Genomic DNA, 8,675 nt, shown 5'->3' with positions numbered 1-8,675 from the left:
AGAGAAGGTTATCCCAGGGCTTGTGTTGGATAAGTACAAGCTATATGTCTGCCCTTTACAGCTGGGTAAATGCTCCTTACTAACTTGGAAGTCACCTAAATATGTTGGCATATAGCAGGAGCCTCTTGCAGTGGAGGGAAGGGTGTTTGGCTGTGTCAGAGAGGGTTGCCATGAAAAAGAGAGATTTGAACATGTTAGGAAACACGTAAACACATTTGGTGATGGAATAAAACTAACAGTTAATCACTTCATTAGTGTCTGGAGGATTTCCCCATTTAAGTGGTTTCCCTGTTGCTCCACAGTTTCCCACATCTCTCGCACCTGTTAATCCAGCACTTGGCCCGTGGTCAGGTTGGAATAAGATGCCATCTCACTATACACGCACGTGTAAGGCATAAATCTGACAGTTACTGTCCTGCCAAACCATTCTGGGTGTTGAGGTATAAGAGAAACCAGTATTCTTCTGGTTGAGGGAAACAAAAAAAGCCAACAAATTTGCTTTAGGAGAGGGTTTCATCTCAGTGTACTTTCTGGAGAATTTGGTTTTCATTTGTTTGATAATTTGTTTTTAAAATCATCTGTCTCTCTTCATGATTTGGATGGTCTGAAAGTGTAAGAAATGCCTTTCTGGTCAAAGCAATCATTGTTCTAGCCCGAGTACTCTGTTTCTGACTGTTTCTGTTTCATGGGTCTGGACACTTCTTGTGCCACCCTGAGTATCATCATTTATTTACTGGGGTGTATTAGAGGGTACTTCTCTGCCTTGTTCTTTTTGTATATACCCATGCCCATCTTTTCTATGAATTTATCTAGTCTGGTTTGAACGCACTGTTATTATCTGCCTCCATAACCTCCTGTGACAATAAGTTAGAGAAGTAAAAAAACCACTTACTTTAATCTGTTTTAAACTAATTTCCTAGATATTGCCTTCATTATTTTGTAACGCTCAACCGTTCCTCATCTTAACATTTTCCTCTCCGTCACAAAGAGCCCAGCATTTTTATGTTTTCCTCTGTCAGACAGCTGCTTGATCATTTTTGTTTGTTTTCTCCGTACCCGCTTTAACTCTGCTGCATCCTTCCTGAGATGCAGAGAGCAGACCATGAACTGTACTCAAGCGTGGTTACACCAAAGTTATATGTAGCAGCAAAATAATGCCTACTGTTTTGTTCTTGATACTCTTTTTCATGACACTGTTTTGGTTTTTATTGATGACCAGAGAATTGTCAACGGTGACTCTTAAGACCTTTTTTTCTGACATGCCGCTGTCAGTGCTGTATTCGGCATCATGTAGGAGTGCTTTGGCTTATTTTGCCCTAGGTGCATTAACTTAAATTTATCTACCCTGAAGCTTCTCTGACACCTTTTTGCCCAGTTTGTTTTGTGTGGTCTTTTTGTGGTTCTTCACCATCAGCATGAGAGTTGGCTGCTTGAAAAAGAGGTTAGTACAATCTGTGAATTTGGAAATGTCACTGTGGATTTCCTTCATGAGGTCTCTGATGAATATGTTGAATAAAACTGATTCCAGCATTTTCCTTGAAAGTAAAAAGCCCCATTAAGCCTTACCCTTTGTTTCTTCTCCTTTAGCCAGCTTTTATTTTGTAAGAGAAACCTTTCCTCCAACCCTGTAGCCACTTAAGTTACTTAAAAAACACTCTCTCAGCATTATTTTGGCATGTCTCTGTTTTCTGTGGTGTTATAATTTAAAACACTCCAAATCTTAGTATCCAGCTTAAGCTGTCTCAAGCTGCTGCTTGATAGAGATTGAACAACCGCCCGGTGGCTGCTAAGTCTGCCTTACCCTGCCGCTGGCTTTGGAGTCAGGTCTCCTTACCACTGAGTCAGTTTTCCTTTCTAGGATATTTTCTTTTGGAGCAAGCCTAGCTATAGTTAGGCTCAGAGGAAGCAAGGCTTGAGCTTCCTGGCTGCATCGCCACTTCCTACACCTCCGCATGGAGAGAGCCTGTAGGAGAATCGGTCCAGAAATAAAACCACCACTCTGACCACAGCTCTTATCCCTGTTTCTCCTCCTTCCAGAAATGATTATAGTAAGTCACTGCTAGCCTGTATCAACACAATAACTTCTACCACACGGTCACAACTAAGCTAACCACTTTTAAAGAGGAAGACCCAACAGGCTTTTTCTCTCTCTCTTTTTTTTTTCTTTCAGTTTTCTTCCCCCTCATCATTCTCTGCCCATTTTCTCCATAGTGATAACTCGAGTGGGTGCAGAGACGCATCAGCTCTCATCCTCAACAGACAGGCATAGAGGTTGTTCTTCCTCGTTCTCACTCTTTAACATGAGTCTACATTCATTAATTTGCCAAGTAAGGTAAGGCTAGATAAGGGCATGAAGGGAAAATTATTTTCTCCCTCACCCCCTGCAACTTTTTGAGTTAGCTTGATTTGGAATAGCTATGTTTTTACATGTGTTTGTCATTTCACTTGTTTTATGTCTTTATACTAAGCGGTTCATAATGTTCCTTTCATGCAAATATACTCCCAGAGGAAGATAAAACAACAAAGCAGTTCTGAAAAGTCACCAAATAAATTAAAGTGCAAAACACTGAGCTGTGGATTCTTGAAAAGACCTAAGGGAGCCCCGGGGAAGGCTCCAGCTGACAGGACCTCCAAGCGCAGGGCTGGAGGTAAGAGTCTGAAACGGCTCTAATTTAACGTTTAAGGAGATGGGTAATTGCATGGCCATTAGTAACATTTGCAGCTATGAATGTGAAGATAATGGCAAGCATAAACAAATCCAGTGCTTCAAGAAGTAAGTTGGCCCTGTGGGCATTAGGAACAATGTTTTTCTTTATTGGGTTTTGGTCAGATCAAGTGCTTGTTCATGATAGGTTTTCTTTATTATTTTTTTTTTTTTTTACCTTTCCTTGGGTGTGAGGTATTAACATTGCTGGGGCAATGATATAAGGGTTCCTAGAGAGACAGTGTTCCTAACAAGGATCCTTTCTAGTTTCATAGTATTACAGAATATTTTCTGTCCCAAGCAGAAGAGAAAACGTGATCTTGCTCTGGATGTACTGTCAGGCAGTGGGGAGTGAAGGGAGACTGAAAAACAGCAGCGTGTTCGCAATAATAAAGCAGCCGATGGAGACAGTGTAAAGCTATTTACTATAACGACTAGTCTTTCTGGGCTCTGCAGTTTCCCCATCCTCAGACAGCATTAACCCGCTGGCTTTTTGTTGGTGTCATGGGTGCAATAGATTTCTGTGCTGTGCTTGGGAAGAGAAAGGGTGGTGATGTTACGGATCGGTCCAGTGGTGATGCTCTGGATCAGTCCGGTGGCCGCATTGTGGATCAGCTCAGGAAGGGCTTGTAGTTCCCAACTGTTGAACTGGATCTTAGGGCTCTACAGGCAAAAGCTGATGACTGTGGAACAACGTTTCGTGTTAGCTGATGGGTGTCCATGGGGCCATGAACATAGTGCAGTTTTTTTTCCTTTTGAGCTGTTTGATTAGAGAGTGGCTAAGGGGCAAAGGTAATGCTGGGAATCTTAAAGAAGGAATGTGTTAAACCATAATGCCTTTGTTGCATACATAATCTCTGTTTAGAAATGTCCATATATTTGAACGGTGCTTTGTAGTTTCTAAAACTCAATTTGCAGTCACTGTTTTGGTATTTATAGTTAAAACTCTGCCCTTGATGTTTCCTATTCCTTCTGTTTTATATTACACTGTGGTATAAAGTGTCAAGTAAAATTGTTACTGTTTTTTTCCAGGGGAAAAAAAAAGTGTGTTTTTCTGCTTTTGTTCTTTTAAAACCTCATTTCAATGGGCTGGGCAGAAAATCTTGTGCATGGCAGGTAGTAGCTTAAGACTGGAAACCACTGCACCCACTTCCACCTCTTCAGGCAACATAAAATGGGCCATTCAGGGAAGAAGGTTTGGACAGGGTCTGTATCTGATAAGGAGTCCTCTGGGCAGGTGGTGTGAAAAGAAGACCAGAAGATTGCTCCCTGAGAGCCTCTCCCTGCCCTGGAGCCCTGATGTGAAGAGCAGTGCACAGGCTGGGAGAACAAGGTTGTACGTGCAGGACTGTTGTAACTCTATCATCTTCTTTCTAGGCCTCATAACCTATATCAGAGAGATAATCACAAGTTATCATATATGAAAGACCCAGACACCAGCATGATCCTCTCCAGAAAACAAGCAACCAAACACCCTTAAAAGCTGTGTGTAGCAAGGCTTTAAGATACCACCAGCCTGTTGTGAGGAGAGTACTCTGTGCACTGCTGGGGATCCTCTCTGAACAAAAGACACATCTCCAGGGACATGAATATATATATTTTTATATATTTTTTTTTTAAAGAGCTACCTGAACACTACATACACACTGGCTACAATAGGAAGATGAAGCCCCATTTACTGTACACTTCTCTTTGTTGCAAAGTGCCCTATATAATAACTGGAGAAGATCACATCTTAACTTAGGTATTCTCAAATCCTCCCCTTTTACCCTTGGGTATCTACCCCCTGAGCCTTAGCCAAAACCTCTCCAGAGGCAAACATATCCTGTCGCCATCGTACCCCAAATGGATCTAAACTGCAGCAGAGCAACAAGCCCTGACCGTATCACTAGAAACACTGCGATGAGTACCCCGGGCAGTACAGCCTGAGAAATGCAGCTCGCCAAACACCTTTGTGCCAGTGCGACCAGACCGGCACCACCCGTCACACCCTCAGCAAGTGGCAGGAACGGTGGTTTCCCAAGGCAGACTTAACAAAAATTAAAGAGGGTACTAAAATTCATAGCTAGGCTTTGTAGCAAAAATGACAGACTTGGCAGGAACCCTGATTTCCTAGAATACTGCTGCTTTTCCTGGCGAGTCTTTTGCTGCTTGTACCCCATCTTGACACCGCGGAGGCTGTGGCTCTGTCACCTCTCCTCTTCCGAACCTTTCTTTGTACCTCAGAGGCACAAATTACCCTTTTCTTTAAAGTCTTTTAACTGGTGAAACTCAGCACATAGTGCCTGCCTTCAGCTAGCCTGCAGATTGCTGTCCTTTCAGACCCCAGGAGATGCTCATCTGTTCCAGATCTCACCCCCCTTTCCTGGGTATATCAGCTGCCCTGTAAAAGCAGTTACCTGTCTTGCAGACCTGACCCTGCTCACGCTCTCAGACCCTTATGGCTACACCCCCAAAAATACTATTACTGCTGCAGGGTGCTCTTCTTTTCTATAAAAAAAAGTCAATCTGTCTTTATTCTTAATGAGGCCACGGAAGCGCAGGGCGTTTCAGGTGGGAAGGGACCCCAGGAGGTCTCCAGCCGGCTCAGCTGTGAGATGGGGTGGCTTTTAATGATGCTGCCTGGCAGTAGGACGGGTCTGAGCTTTAAAGAAGGAAGACAAAGGCAGAAATGCTTTGAAGAGCTTTTTGTGTGTGCAGGTGTCACACAACTAGGGTGTCGTGTCTGTGTAGACCCAAGGTCAAGTTAATACATCTCACCTTTTCTCTCCCTGTTGGGTACATATCTGGAAGGAAAAACATCAGCCCCATCCAGTTGTCTCCTACCAACCCATATTAATGCTGTTGTAGACTGAGACGCCTAGATGTGACTGTTGGATTTTCCTAAGTGAAATACTGCTTTCAGATCTCCTGTCCCACGTCCTACATGCATATTCAGTTTCATCTCAGAGGAAAGCTCCTTTTGCCTAAGAAATTGTGTGGGTTTTTTTTATTTTTTTTTTCTGGATTTATTTCCTTGGAACTTCGAAAACATGAATATATTACAGAAGCATTACTGAGAATCCAAAGGCTTTGGACGCTTTGTGTTTTAATTTTCTAAGTGGCATTTTGCTTTTGCTGCAGTTCCCAATGTGAGTATTTATGGCCCTGGAATGCCATCCAGTGGTGGAAAGGCAGGGCATCTCCCAGCCTGCTGATGAACTGCCTCCAGCCACAGCAAGTTCATACGTAAAACGATTTTTATATTAAGAGCATATTATTTTTGTGCTCTATTTGTGGTGAAATCAGAAACCATAAAAATGTATTTTGTATGTTGGGTCACAGCAACAGAAAAGCCATCTGGTGTTTCACAGTTCTTTAAAGTGTGGGATAGAAATATATCATATTTGTAATTTGAATTTGTCTAAACTTAAAGCTCAAGCTTTAAACAACTTTAAGCTTTAAGCTGCAAGGGCTGACTTTTTCGTCCTCATCACGACTTTTTTTTGGCAGAATTTTCTCTTGGGATTTGCTAGATCAGGAAATGTAAAACGTGAGCTCATGTGGCGTGAGACTGCTCTGTTAACCATTTCCATGCACGGCTTTAGAATAAATGGGTATTTCAGAAACTTGACACACAGAGATTGCAAAATATGCCTTGTTGAGAGAACATTGTTACTTAAGTAAAAGTATTTTCTGACTTTCCTGTGGTGTGGATTCAGAAAGGACTTGATTCTATGCAATTACAGAAACACAGACTGCAGGTAACAAAAAACTCTATCAGTTCAGCCTGTCCAATAAACAGCAGGTTTGTTTGGAAGTTCAAAATAAATACTGTTTTTTGAAAAGTTTGGTTTTGATTAAAAAAACCCAAACAACAAACATACAGAATAAGCACAGTTCTTCAAATAGTTATTGATCAGTTCTTAAACCGCAACTTAAAAAGTCAGGTTTTCACTGTTTTCTCTCCTCACCCAGTTTCTGCTTTTCCCCATCCCTGTCACTTAATGATGGCAATACAGAATAAGCAAAGAGGTAAATGTCCAGAAAACAGAAAAAAAAAAATAAAAAAAGAGAACATGTTCTCATTTTATTATTTCTTCTTACAAAGAAGAGCATCTTCTTTTTTATATCCCTGCAAAACTTTGCTTTTCAGTCTTTCAAAACTCATGTTATTTAGGGCAAATTTTCCTATTTAAAATACTTTCTGTCGAGTCATCTCTGCTGGTGACTCACTGAAGTGAGACACATATCAAACTACGATTTCTTGCCCTCCAGCAAGATTCCCCACTTGCACCCTGAGCTAGGACCACTTACGCCGCCCAATGCTAGACCACCAATTTGACAACGAGGGTCAGCCCTTGTCCTGAAGCCTCAGGCTCCTCACGTGGACCCTGCCTCACCAATTGCCTTGCAAGGATTTGGGGCGCAGAGACGAACAGGTATTCACGCTCTCTCCACCTCACAGTTCCCTTCTCCCTGGCCACTATCAGACCTGGGGATTCACACTGGTGACCTGTTAGCATGCTCCACGACACCGTGTTGGTTTATGCCATCTAGCACAAATCCCAGATCTGGTTCAAGAGTGAGCGTCGGGGAGTATTCCAGTAAGGACCCAGTTTTGGAGGACAAGTGTGGAGGACAGACCATGCCAGCTAGCTTCATGAGCGGGGAGCAAGGACTTGTACTGTTAGATGTCTGAGTGTCTGTACCTTTCATCTACATGTCCTAGGCAGAATATTCACCCACTTAAATAAATCCTGAATCCCAGACAGCGTTTATGGTTATGGCATTGGCATTTACAGCTGCTCAAGTCCTTAGCTTTTGTGGTGAGGCACAAAATGGTGCCTACTCCTGTTTTCATTTAAACCTGAGTGTTTAAACAATTTGCATGTTCAGGAGGACTGCTATGGGGTGCGGACTGCGGGATCAGCAATGCCACTGAATTCCCTAGGTATAATTTTCAGGGAAGCTATTGCAACAACAGTAGCATACTTTTTGGGATTAACGCTCCAAGTCTTCCGGTCTCTGAACACTAATCCCAGGAAAAAGGTATCACTCAGTTCTGTTGGTGTTACTTTTCTTTACTCTCTGCTTTGACAGGCATATTCCCAATGCCTTTTTCATGAAGATCCCACATACATTTCTCCTGATGAGGCAAATCACATCTCTCTTTTATCTGCCACATCTCTCAAGGAACAAAGTACTCTTAGAAACCAGGATTCATAGCAGTTCTCCGAGTGTTGAAAGATAAACACAGATCAATAGTCAAATATTAAAAGCCTAGTGTAAAAGTAATGAAATTATTTGCAGCAATAGAGTGTAAGTTTATTTACCTGCTAGTTTCACAGCCTTTAGTGGTACCATAAGCTTCCTTGCTTCCTTGTACCTCCCCATCTTGGAGGAAGGCACCTGAACAGAGAGAGAAAGGCAGAGGCAGGCAGGGCTGCCTGCGGGCCAGGGTGCCTGGTGCTTCCAGTGTCTGCTTCTGCTCCCCGCTGCGGCTGTCCTCCTCAGGCTGCCCAGGGGCTTCCGCACCTCCCTTCGCTTTTGGGGTTAGCTGTTAATTCCTGGTAGAGGCATAGAGGAAGCTGGCTCAAGAAGCAGAGGGGGAATGGGGCTTCTACACTGAGCTAATCCTGACGACAGAGAGGCGCAGGTACCATTTGCATGGGCGTTTGTGCCTGCCTGCACGGTTCCCTGCAGTCATCGCCGCATCTCCTGACGCCATGACGGTGGCGGTACCAGCAGGCAGCGCAGATTGCCCGTCCCGCCAAAGCCGGCCCCAGTTCGCGCGGGTGCACAGTCAGGGGCTGTGGCTCTCACATCTGAAGAAGCTGACGGGTACGTTGTGCAGCCACGTCGAGACCCGTGGCACCCGAGTGCTGCACAAGTGTGTTTTCTGCCTTGTGGCAGGGCTTCTACCAGCAGCCTCCCCTAGAGTTTCCGAGTGTGGGTAGTGTTGCGCTCTTTGATGTGTACCTCTCTATTT

The sequence above is a fragment of the Phaethon lepturus genome, unplaced genomic scaffold (assembly GCF_000687285.1).
Source record: "Phaethon lepturus isolate BGI_N335 unplaced genomic scaffold, ASM68728v1 scaffold9429, whole genome shotgun sequence".
Lineage (NCBI taxonomy): Eukaryota > Metazoa > Chordata > Aves > Phaethontiformes > Phaethontidae > Phaethon > Phaethon lepturus.
The sequence above is the reverse complement of the archived record's forward strand: the minus strand, read 5'-3'. Positions refer to the sequence as shown.